The sequence below is a fragment of the Excalfactoria chinensis genome, chromosome 17 (assembly GCF_039878825.1).
Source record: "Excalfactoria chinensis isolate bCotChi1 chromosome 17, bCotChi1.hap2, whole genome shotgun sequence".
Classification (NCBI taxonomy): Eukaryota; Metazoa; Chordata; class Aves; order Galliformes; family Phasianidae; genus Excalfactoria; species Excalfactoria chinensis.
In genome coordinates this window covers 3,172,722-3,185,319 of record NC_092841.1, presented here as the reverse complement: position 1 = coordinate 3,185,319, position 12,598 = coordinate 3,172,722, and positions in this window count along the sequence as shown.

Below are 12,598 nucleotides of genomic sequence, written 5' to 3'. Positions count from 1 at the left end.
GAGGCTTTGTCATCTCATTGACTCAGACAAGCAGAAAGCACCAGGCAGTGCACATTGGACTGATGAAAACCACAGCACCTCCTGGGCCCACTCCCAGAGCGCCCAAATCAACATCCCGCAGAGTTCTTTGTTGTTAGCCACGGGCTGAAATCAGCAATGACTTGCTTCCAGATGAGCTCATGGCTTATGAAACACAGACTAATAAAGATGACATCCGTGATGTGTGATCAGGGCATTCATGGCCGCACAACTGGCCAACCCTCTCAGCTTTAACGCTGATGGGGCCAAGCTTTAGGGAGCTCAGTCTCTGCCAGCACTCAGGCTCTCTAAACCCAACCCAGCTCTGTTTGCAAATGTACCTCAGTCACTTGGGGAAGGTTCTTCAGGGGCTTAACCTTTTGATGGAAAGTTAGTTGGTTTTCACCCAAAAAACCAAACCTCTCAGCCAGGACACCTCAGTCTTGAATTCTCTCCAGGTAAGATCAGCAGCAGATGATAGTGCCATGCTCTATAAATGTCACATAATGAGGCCAGAAATGCTTCTGCTGCCATCAATTATGAAGGACAAGGGCTGCTGTGCTCATCTGCTCTTCAGCCAGGGAGCACAGCAGGAGCACTCCAGGTTGAAGCTCTCATGAATCATCCCTGTGCAGTCCAAAATGCACATCTTTAGAAGCCATTTCCCTCTGGAAAAGGACTCTTGAGCTACACTACACTAGAGTACATCTGGGAAGGCACCAGTGCAGGATGGGTGTTGCAGAAGCACTCAAGAAGCTGTGGTCTGGGTACCAGCCTGGGGTTGTGCTGAAGCTGAACACCATACAAACACTGCACAGAGCCTTCACCTCTCCCAAACCAAAACAATGTTAGAGTTTGGACTCTTGATGATTACCATCCCAGCTTTGAAGAGTTTCTTTTGTATTTTCTGTTTTTGAAAGATGTGGTAATAAGACTGCCTGAGTGGAAGAAAGGAGCTTTTGAAAAGCTGTGGTCTGTCTGGGAAGCAGGAACAGACCAGGAACCAACCAAGGAGTGCTGCCCATCATCCATCAGAGGAAGCAATGCTCCATTTCCAGACACAGGGACAAGCCCAGAGAGAGTGCAGGGAACTGAGATGGTTCAAGCCTAAAGAAGAGGAGGCTTAGAGGAGACCTTACTGCTCCCTACAACTCTCCAGCAGAAGGTTGTGCTGAGCTGGGGTTTGGCCTCTGCTCCTAGGTAGCAGTGATAGGATGAGTGGTAATGGCCTTAAGTTGCACCAACAGAGGTTAAGGTTGGATATTAGCAAGAATTTCTCTTCTAAAAGAGTGGTGACGCATTGGCACAGTCTGCCCAGGGAGGTGGTGGAGTCACTGTCCCTGGAGGTATCCAAGAACCATGGAGATGTGACACTGAGGGACATGGTCAGTGCACATGGTGGGGCTGGGTTGGTTTTGGACTTGGGGATCTGAGAGGTCTTTTCCAAGCTTGGTGATTCTATCTAGAAGGTCCACAAAAAAATAATTTGCTGGGTTGGTTTTTTTTTTGTTTGTTTGTTTTGATTTCTTAATAAAAGAAAACTAAAGGGAAATTATGAAGTAATTTTCTCTTTTTCTCTTCTTCAGGGTCAGAAACCATCACAATGACATCCTTTATATAAAATGCACATGATGCATCCAGTCTTTGTTGAAGTGGTGGATTTCTTTCCCAGTAATTTAATAGTTGAATGAATTTATCATGCAAAAAAACCAAGCTACCATCGTTAATATTCACACTGAGCTACTGGAGTGATTTCACAAAATCTACTTGCATTTGACATGCCTCCCAGCTCCGAGCAATGAGTACACATTCCATGGGACTGTTTGTTCCTGGAAAATGCAGCTTCGGCTCGACTTCATGTATCAGTGTCTAGAACAAACACTTTGTACTTACAAGCAGTATTCTAATTGACTATGAGGAAAAAAAAAGGCAGATTATTTGCTCCGAATATGCATGTATTTTCCACATCTCCTACCATGTTGTCAAGCACAGGCATTAGGAAAGGAGTAAATACCCAAACACATCAAATAAATGCATCGTAACCAAAGTCTTACAGGTGTTTATGCCTGGATCTCCACTCAGGTACCAATGAAAGCTGATGTTTTTTTATGGCATGAAGGAAAGCGTGCATCTCAAAAGATGCATGCTGTGAATCAGTGTGCTGTCACTTCACTCTGAACCGGGCTCTGATCTACTGTGCACCTTCAACTTCTTGAGTACTCCTTAACCCTACAATATCTCCCCTCATGCAAACCGCAGGATGAAGCATATTATTGCATTTTAATACCCCAAACAACTTCTGATGCTCTGAATGCGACTCTTCACGTTTTTCTTTAATTCCAAACTTTCAAAGACTGTGAATAAATCTCCAGTTTTGAGGGCAAAACAATGGCTTCTCACACCACACCCTGAAATTTAATGCAGCTCTTGTTTACACACATCTCCATCAGAAGTCACGGATGCTTGAATTAATTTGGTTAGGGATTAGTAGAAGATACAAAGCACCATTATTAGGCAGTAAAACTAATTAAATTTCAACAGCCTGGGAAATAATATCAGTACAAAAATGTTAATTCCCAAAGATGCTGCTCTCAGCGCCCACGGGGCTTCTTTACACCAACAACAGAGGGGGTGGGAGCATTTATACCACACTCTTCTGAAGTGAAAGTAGTGCTGAAGAGATGTCACAAATAATCAGGTACGTTGGCTGAATAGCCCCATTCAAATATGGGCACAACACCAAGACGTCACAACTATGAGACTAACAGAACCATAGAATGGCTGCAGTTGGAAAGGCCCCTTAAAGGCCATCTGGTCCCACCCCCAGCAATGAGCAGAGACACCCACAGCTCCATCAGTGCTCAGAGCCCACCCCCAACCTTGGCTGACTACAGGGATGGGGCACCACCACCTCTCTGGGCAATAATAACTTACAGCCCTCTCCATTTCAGTTTAAGTCTGTTCAAGGCGAAAAGAACAAGTATTCCCACAATTTGAGTTATGCAACTATTTTGTCCCCAAGAAAGAACTCCAGTGCAACTGCACTTTCTTGCATGCACATTTTCTGACTGTTGCCTTGCATTTTCACAACCAGACCAGGGGTGGGGGCTGCTATGGACTCTGCTATGGGCTCTCCTTGACTGTTCCCTACACACATTAATTATGTTTTTACTCCCTGCAAAATCCCCTAATGCCCAGATTAATTATGGCTGATGGACAGCCTCCTTTTTCCTGACATTCTCAGTTCAGTTTTATTTATCTATGTACATACACATAATCATATAATTATTACAGTTGGAAGGACCAGTAAGATCATCCAGCCCAGCCATTAACTCATGCCTTTGACCACTCTAGTCCATGTCACTCAGCATGACATCCACCCTTTTCTTGAAAACCTCCATCGATGGCAACTCCACCACCTCCTTAGCCATCCTTCCCCAACACCTCACCACTCCAACCACTTTCCCACACTTTTATGATCTCAGACTTTTATGTAACGTATTGCTTAGTTCAGAGTAGAGATCTAAAATCCATTTTTATATTTATGTTGAAGCACTGAAGCTGCCAAACCCACTGAAGACTGCAGTGTCCAAATCAGAAGTTATTTTGGCAACGCACAAAGCTACATGTGATGCATCCGGCACAACAGCAAAAGATCCATCAGCTTTTTCTAACAGGAGGTATTTTTCTTAAGTGCAAAATATTTAACGCTGCAACAGCTGCTAAACTCATTAAGCAGCCCAGACAATGATCACACCATTACCATAATTCCATTTAAAGCACTTGCCTCTTTTCAGAGGCAAAACAATGCATTCATTAGAACACATTTCTGATTGTTAGCATCCTTGTTTGTCATGAGGGCAAGAAGTGAATCAAAACTTACTCATTTTCCTTTGATTAAAGATTCAATTAGAAAAATAGATGACTTACTGAGGTCACAACACTTCCATATCTCAATCTTTTCACTAAAGACAACAGATTTTGTTTGACTTCAAAACCTGAGCAAACTGGGCTCCTTTTATGTGAACTAGCACCAGTATGAGCTTCATTAATCATGCCATAAAATCATTACAATCACTAAGATCACCAAGTCCAACCATCAACCCATCACTGCCATACCACTAGCCACGTCCCTCAGCACCACATCTCAATGGTTCTTTGAAACCTCCAGAAAGGCAGTCTACCCTATTTACAATTAGAATTATTTCTCTCATGGCTTGTAGATGTTTTGAAAACGCACATTTTAAAGCTGACAGGTAGGAGATATTACCACAAATGACACCATGCCCAGCTATTAACCATCTCCTGCAATTGAAGAACTAGAGAACGTCGCTTGAAATGACAGAGCAAAAGGCTGTAAACAAAGACTGGGAGGTACTTTATGGCAACAGTAAGTAATAAAAATGGGGAGTGGGCTGTGCTGGGTTTTATAGTCAAAAGCCAGCGAGGAGCCACCATTGCAAATACCACATGTCCCAGAGTCTGAGGGCCAGTACACACTGGGATTTCTGCTCTCTCACTCTCAAAGACGTGTACATGCGCACAGAAGTGATTTCCTCAAGATCCCACAGCATTATGTCTAGGAACAATATGAACTTCATTAACCTGAGGAGTAGCCAGCATTCTTTCTTGAAGATTTCTTTCATGTTAGGGATTTTTCTTTCCTCTCACAGAAGAATCACGGCAAGAACTGGACTACACCCAGAGATAACACAGCTCAAGTCAGCCCACAGCATCACATACAGAAACCATTGTCAGTATGTCCATAATGACCCCCTACAAGCAGAAAGAATGCACACAGGCAAACCTGTTCAAATATAATCTGGAGCAAAAGCAGTCCTTTGATCACCCACACATGCTTGCACATCTCCAATTTCAGGCTACAAAAGCTTGGATTCAGGCTGACGCAGACAACTGAAGTAATAGAATGTGAAGAAATGTAATTAGTGAGCTGGACAGGCCCTGGGAGCAGCATAAGGGGGGTAATAATACTGTCCCAAAGCAAAAAGAAATGGTTAGAAGACAAAGGTAGTGATTTTGGAATCTAAATGTGCTGAATGGATAGAGTAACAAGTATTTCCAAGATTGTTAAAAGCAATAAGTCCTTGTTTGCAGTCAACCTGTGGGTCCTATCTGACAGCAGATGCGCTGGTTATATATCAGACAGCTGATACAAACTGACCTGCTCCAAGAGGATTTCCTGTACCTACTTGGGGTTATTCCCTGTTATTTGGGAGCTCCTAGCAGCAATTTGGCAGCTCCCAGAAGCGTAACAATAGCAATAACATGTTTATGATTATATGCTAATAAACACAAAAACCAAATAAGTAATAATCAATGCAAAGCAAGGATTTGATGCACTTACCAAGTGAGAGCTGCTTCTTTCATCAATGCAGCTGTACATATCCATAGCCCACATAACCACCATAATCATTGCCCAGGGAGGTGGTAGAGTCACTGTGCCTGGAGGTGCAGAGATGTGGCACTCGGGGACGTGGTGGAGGGTGAGTTGGACTTGGTGATCTGAGAGGTCTTTTCCAATCTTAATGATTCTATGATCTTAAAAATGACTGACACGTCTTCATGCCACTAATAGAGATTTTTTTGTCTTAAATAATCATAACAACTAAAGTTATACTAAAAGTAACTCAGGCACTATGGAAGCATATGAGTTTTTGCCTCATTATGAAGGCACAAACAGTTATGGAGCATTCACAATACACATTGGTGAAATCTATTCCTCCACTTACTATAAAAGAGATCAAAAACAATGACAGTGCAGTGTGATTTTCTGTCTTGATTCAGTGCTCTAATCTGATCATTGGAGATGATTTTAGATACTTGCTAGGAAGCTGCCAACTTGGAACTGGATCACAAGAGGTCTTTCTGCTTTCTCCAGGCGCTGAAGAACAAGCCCACCACAAATGGTCCATTAAGGAGAACCAGGTTTAAGAGATTATTAGTGCACTGACATATCACACTTGGTTTTATTCCCACTACAATAAACAACACATTAAATGAATTAACAGTGAGAACTGCGTTTGCCATTTAATCATTCCTATAGTGATTGTCATCTTTATGCATGGTTAAGGTCTTAGCTGCAGCAAAACCACCACCCCCATGCCCACAGGGGCCCACCTTGCCCTAAACCCCCCCTCCTGCCATCAGGAGACCCAAGTCCAGCCCGATCCACACTAATGTCTGACATTTAGTTCTCAGCCCCATCTGCTTGAAAAGAGCTTTCCCACTGCTGCTTTTCAATACACAGCAGTTCTCTTCCTGCAGTGACAGCATATGGCAGGAAGCAATGACTTCTGCCAGGGTGCCAAACACCATTTGTCAGGCTCACAGCATTATTTTTGCTGCTGCAGCCACCAGCATGGAGACGGTTTGCTGACTTCAAGCTGCACACCGAGATATACCACTGCCCAATTCCTAACAGACGGATTTACACCAACATACTGTGCTCTTCTTTTCCAACCTGAAACATTGCAGCCTGCATTCCTGGCCCAGCCCTGATGTCCTCACTCAGTGTCCCTCTGCACCAAGCCAGGGTCACCAGGCACCTTTCACAAATCTGAACATACTTGGGAAAGAGACATTCTGTCTCACCTGAGGCCACAGACTCTCTATGGCCACCAATTAGATGCTCCTACCATGGCTTCCCCACCACCTGCAAGGTTTCCAAACAGCGCAACCCTGCCTTCAGCAAATCCTTCTGGAACCCTCCTTGCTCTCAATAAATAAAGCCAGAAAGTGCTCTTTGCAGGTTGCTATAGAAGCACTGCTGACAGCTCAGTGACATTTCTCTGTCAATTCCTCTCATTGCTCCAACATGAGAGAAAGAGAAAAGAAGGGACAAAGAGAAAATATGTCTTCATTGATGTTGTTGCTTCTCCTAATTACTGTGATAGCAGCTAGAGTGAAAAGATTAAAAACAAATATTTCTGGTCCATCACAATCTCTCTTGCCTCCTTCACAAAAAAGTCCATTTGATAATCTCACTAGGTTGGTTTCTTGACACTGAAGCCAAGAAACGTAACAGCTAACAGCCACTTTCTAAATATCTGTTTAAATTCCAAGCAGAGCATGCACACAGTTTAAGAATTCACTTCAAAAACAGAATATTTAGAAAAAAAAAACAACACAAAACACAGCAACACCAACAGCAAAAAAACAACAACCCACAGCTTAAAGTCTGTGACATCTTTCAGATGCAGTGGTAGCAATGATGACCAGGTAGGGTATGGCATCATCATCTTGGAACTGAATGCTCTTTGAGGTCCCTTCCAACCCAAGCCATGTGTTGATTCTATGACTCAAACAAACAAACACTCTCAAGGAGTTATTACTTAAATGGACCCCATTTTTCAGCAACCACCTCCTTCTTCTGATGACAGTGAAAAACACAGCGCCAACATTCTGTTGCTGAAACATGGCTGCTATTGTCAGCACATTTTGACTGACTGGCAAATCATATATATCTGTAGATGACAGCTTTTGATTCCTGCTCATGCAAACCATGGGCTCACTATAAACCCACTTATCACAGCCTGTGGCAAGGGGGGTTGGATCTTGATGCTCCTTGAGGTCCCTTCCAACCCAGGCCATTTTATTACTGCATAACCTACTAACATAACAAGTGAAATATCAAAAAATTAGATTCCAGTTAACTAAGAAAGCCATACTCTCTGCTTCAAAGAGCCATGAATAGCACAATATCCCTGAGCAAAATTCTGACTTGATATTTCTTTTAGCTGGAGGTGTTCTGGAAACACAGACATGTGGCACTGAGTGACACGGTCAGTGGGCATGGTGGGGATGGGTTGGTGATGGAATTAATGAGCTTAATGGTCTTCTCCAACCTTAATGATTCTACGAGTCTCCTTTTAAGATATAGATTCAGATTTTTTCTGCCTGTCAGTTAAACTTTACTGTTCCACCTACTGTAGGGAACGTGATTTAGTAGGGGATTGGACTCAATAACCTCTAGAGGTCCCTACCAACCCCTATGATTCTATGAAGGCTGCTGGGTTTACATCTGTTGACATGCTGCTACTGGTGCAGCCACATTGCAAGTTCTGTGTTTAAATTGCAATGGGAAGAACCACCCTGAATTCACCAGCCCGGCAGAAATAACACACTGCAATGACTGCCAGCAGCTTCAAAAGGCACTAATCAGGAATCGACACCATTTCTCCATTAGAGAATGCCAAAGGTTAATTTGTAACACAATTGGCTAAATTGCTAGAAATTCCGTGACAAAAATCACTAACAGAAAGGACTGATACCTCAAAGCCTGGTCTAATTAGCACAGATAGAGAGTGGGGAGAAGGTCAGGCTAGATAACAGCTGCTGGAGAGAAAAAGTCTGCATCAGTGGGATGCTCGAGTTGCTTTTGCACTTCCAGATCTGATCTGTCGCATTCCCTGTGACTTCAGTGGCCCTCTCAATGCTGTTAGGAGGCTTTCCTTACTTTTAATTTGCCAGGCATGGGTGTCAGAAGGGAACACGAGATTCGTGCAGAAGAGGCTCTTCAGTTCCAGGTTTGTACATCATGCAACACTTTGTTTGTGGCAAGGCCTCCAAAGGGTACAGAGGAGCAGGAACAACAAGTTAAAGATAGGCAGATGTCTATTACCAAGCTTCAGGCTCTAGCCTGGCCTCTGTTGACATGGCCCTGGGATAAAACCACCTGTTTTCTTTCTCATTATTGTTTACTGCAAAACAAATGCTGTCAGCTCAGAAGAGGAAATATTCGTGCTCATGTATGAAAAGCAGCGCTTTGAGATGAAGGACTTTTCACACCACCTTGCCAACCACAGCCATGCCTCCAGCCTGCTTGGAAACGTCACTCCAACCACTCAGAATGCATTAAAACGTACCAGCTAATGTTATTCTCAAAGATCTATACGGATCTGGAAAAGTGTGGGAGCTTTTAATTAGAACATACACAGGACGACTGGGAATGGAAAGAGGTATGATAGGATTAGCCTTTTTAAATACTGAGAAAATGAAGGCTTCTTCACCCTCTCTGGAAGCCTCTCTTAAGAACTCCAGCAGTTAAAGAGGTAAACTTTATTCTCTCGGGGAAGAAAGGAGCAATATTTAATCAGTAACAGCCTTAATCTTTACTGCATATTGAGTCTACCTCTTGATTTTCAAAAGGTTAAAAATCTATTTCACTGGAGATTCGCGTGCAGCCCAATTAAAACCACTTTCTCCTCCAATTACGTAACGCATGACTGCAATACCACCACCTGGAAGGTCAGCTAATGTAGGCCTGTACTCGCTTTGCTGGGTTTACACGGTAGTCAGAGACCAGCCATTACATCCAAGGAGCAGTGCCACAAAATCATAGAGGATGGAATGGACCTGGGTTGATCATTGAGTTCAACCTTTTAAGGTGACACTTGTTAACTTACATTGAATAATCCGATTATCTGGGAGACAGCAGCATGGAGTCCACTTGCATATCATTAACACGTTTGGACTTCACTGTGGTCAGAAGGGAAAGAGCCAGCAGCAAAAGAAATGGGCTACCCTTTGCACTCTTATTTTGCTCCATGAAATCACAGAACAGCTGAAACATTCATGCACAGAAGCTCCCAGACGCTGACTCTTTTAAACCCTTCTTCCATCAGAAAGATGTGGTTTGAAGTAAAATAAATATTTTTATATGGAAAATACCGTTTGACAGCATACTAACAATCAACCTGAACAAACTTCTGTTTTTAATCTGAGAACATAAGTGCTCCCTTGGGGAAAACGGAAGAAACTTAAAAGGTGAGAGGAAACAAAATCCAGAAAAGGAAAATGGAAAAGTCAATACGTGCATTGCCAAAGCGGCACTGGAAATTTATAGTGAGCGTGCTTTTGTTTGGGAACCGCTCCGGGAAGCACGGAAGGTGGAAGCAGCTGGTCCACGTTTACACAGGCACTCAGAGGACCAAAACCCAGGAATGCTCAGCTCAGAGCATTTCCAGCTCTCTGGCAGCAGCCACCAGATGGAGAGGCCTTGGAGCAGCAGAGCTCTGGAGGCAGCAGTGGTTTCTCCTGCTCTGTGAAGGATCGTTTCACATCATAACTCACCGCAGGTTCTGTTGTGGTAAGGGTATCACACACATTCCCCCATACGGTGCAGTATGTCTCCATAGGCTGCCTGTCTTCATCACCCTCTATGGGCTCCAGATCACATTGGTTATGAGAATGAGAGAGCATTACAGACAATAGCCTTTCTCCTTCAGCTCTGATATCTCTGTGGCAGTTGAACTCCAAGCTGAGTCCTCTTGCTCCTTGAGTAAGACCTCACATAGGACAAGACAGACGTGTTTCTAAATATACCTTAACCAACTAAGTTTATCCTTCTAAACTCAAAGTTACTCCCAGGGAGAAAACAGCCAAATTCCCTCCTTGGCAGGCCAGGCAATTAGAAGAGGACTCTTGTTTGTACACAAGTGGTTGAGCTACAATCACTCTTTCCAAGGCCAAACCACAACGGCTTCTACTCAACAATGATGATTCTTCCATTCATGAGAGCTCATTCATCCCTCATGGCAGTAAGCCTTGATACTACTCCCAGAAATGACTACACTTACAAAGCACACTGAAGTGAAAGGACACTGCATTTTTTCCTTTTCCTCTTTTTTTTAGGATCTCTTTCTGGCTCACTTCTTCCCTAAACCAAGTTCCAACAAATCCAAGAATTTCTGACACTGCAGTAGCTCATATTCCCCCTCTGCCCTCAGGTTCCCAGTGAGGGTTTCATTACAACCTCTGTCCTCTCCATCGTCTTTCTCAAGTTTCCAGAACTGGAATGGAAGTGTTTAAATGCACAGCAGTCATCTGTTCTACCATTTTGATTCATTCAGAGAAGCTTTGCAGGAGATAATGGATGCTGAATATCAGTAAAATTGCATAACCCAGCCACCCACCATCAGGCTGCTTCATTCAAATTTGGCTGTCTCTTCCCCTTGCCAAACTGTTCTTGCAGCAGGCCCCTCACTTGGCAGAAGTGCTGCTGCTATTCTGGCTGAAGAACACATTTAAGGGGAACACTTTGTTCCACTGTGTCAAATTTATTCTCAGCAAACCCTTCTTTCCCACATACCCCACTCCCTACTCTTTGCTGGAAATAGACACCAACATCAGAGCAGCCCCTGCCCCGTCCTGCCTCATCCAGCTCCACCACACCGACATTCCTTGGAAACCCTGAACAAATGTCAGAGTCCTGCTGCTGGAAACACCTATTCTGATGTTATCCATCCCAACAGGCAGCATGAAAAACACTCAGCAAAGGCCACAGAGCAACAGGAGAGGTGCTCAGAAGCTGATCTTTAGCCCAGATGTGAGTTTTTATGTAACCGTGAAAAAGTTACGTGCCATTCTTGTGCCTTAGTTCCTACTGTTCAAACTGTGCATCATCAAATCCCTATGAAAGATCACTGGGCAGAATTAAAGGAGAGGGTGTCCCTGCTCAGTGCAGGGCTGGCACCAGATAGCCTTTAGGACCCCTTTCAACTCCAACCATCCCATAATTCTATGATCCCATTGGGACTCAGAACTAAAATAACATTGGGGCTGCTTTGAACCCAAACGTCTGAAAAGGATGGAAAAAGGATTATTTTAATTTGCAAGCAGCACTGCTAACCCCACTAACAAATCACAGAAGACATCCCTTATTCCATGAACAAATCTAGGAGGCAGCTTCTTCAATACCAATATAGGAGCACCGAGCATTAAAAAGTCATACAGAGAAGCACTATGATGTAGTCTGCCCCCAGTTCCCAAACAGCATCACACAGACACAAACATGCACTGAAACATAAGAAACAGATGAGCACCCATCACAGAGAGTAGAATAGCATGACTTACAGCATTTACTAGCACTTATATCTAACCAGCTTAAAATCATTCACCCTTCTACAGCTTGTAGTGCTGCTGAGTGATTTCTAGGCTGTAACAGCATTTAAAATCACCCATTTCCCTTTGGGAAAGAAACAGTCTAAGTATGCACTACATACCAACTTATAAACTGCTTCAAGTTGGCTCTCTGTGATGAATTTAATCCCAGGGCAGCTTCCTCAGCTCCAGCTTACACAGCTCTGTGTGCTGCTCTGTTGTCCTCCAGGCACTGGTTTGAGATCCCCTCCCAGCAGAACACACCTGAGAGCAATCTGCTAATTAACTGAGGTTAACCTCAGCTGGGCTCCCAGATGGGTCAGGGGTGGAAAGTTCTTCATCAACCCTCCTGATACAACCACGACAGGAGCAAGGCATGGTGATTATGGACTGGAGGACACCTGAGTGATGGGGTCAGTGATGGAGCAAAGGGCATGTTTGAAGCATAAGAAGATGCACCTCTTTTAGTACATAATCACTGTGTTGTCTGAGCCTGCCAGAATGCAGCTGGATAAAATAACTCCCAAGGACACAGAACTGTGTTTGGTTTCTTTAATAAACTGTTCTAACGACCCCATCATTCCATCATTTTCACACTGCTTGAAGAAAAAGTGCTCTCGTGACCTTTGTTGCTGCTTCTGGGTCTGCTGTCCAGGCTGGTTTCTGTGCAGACCCATCA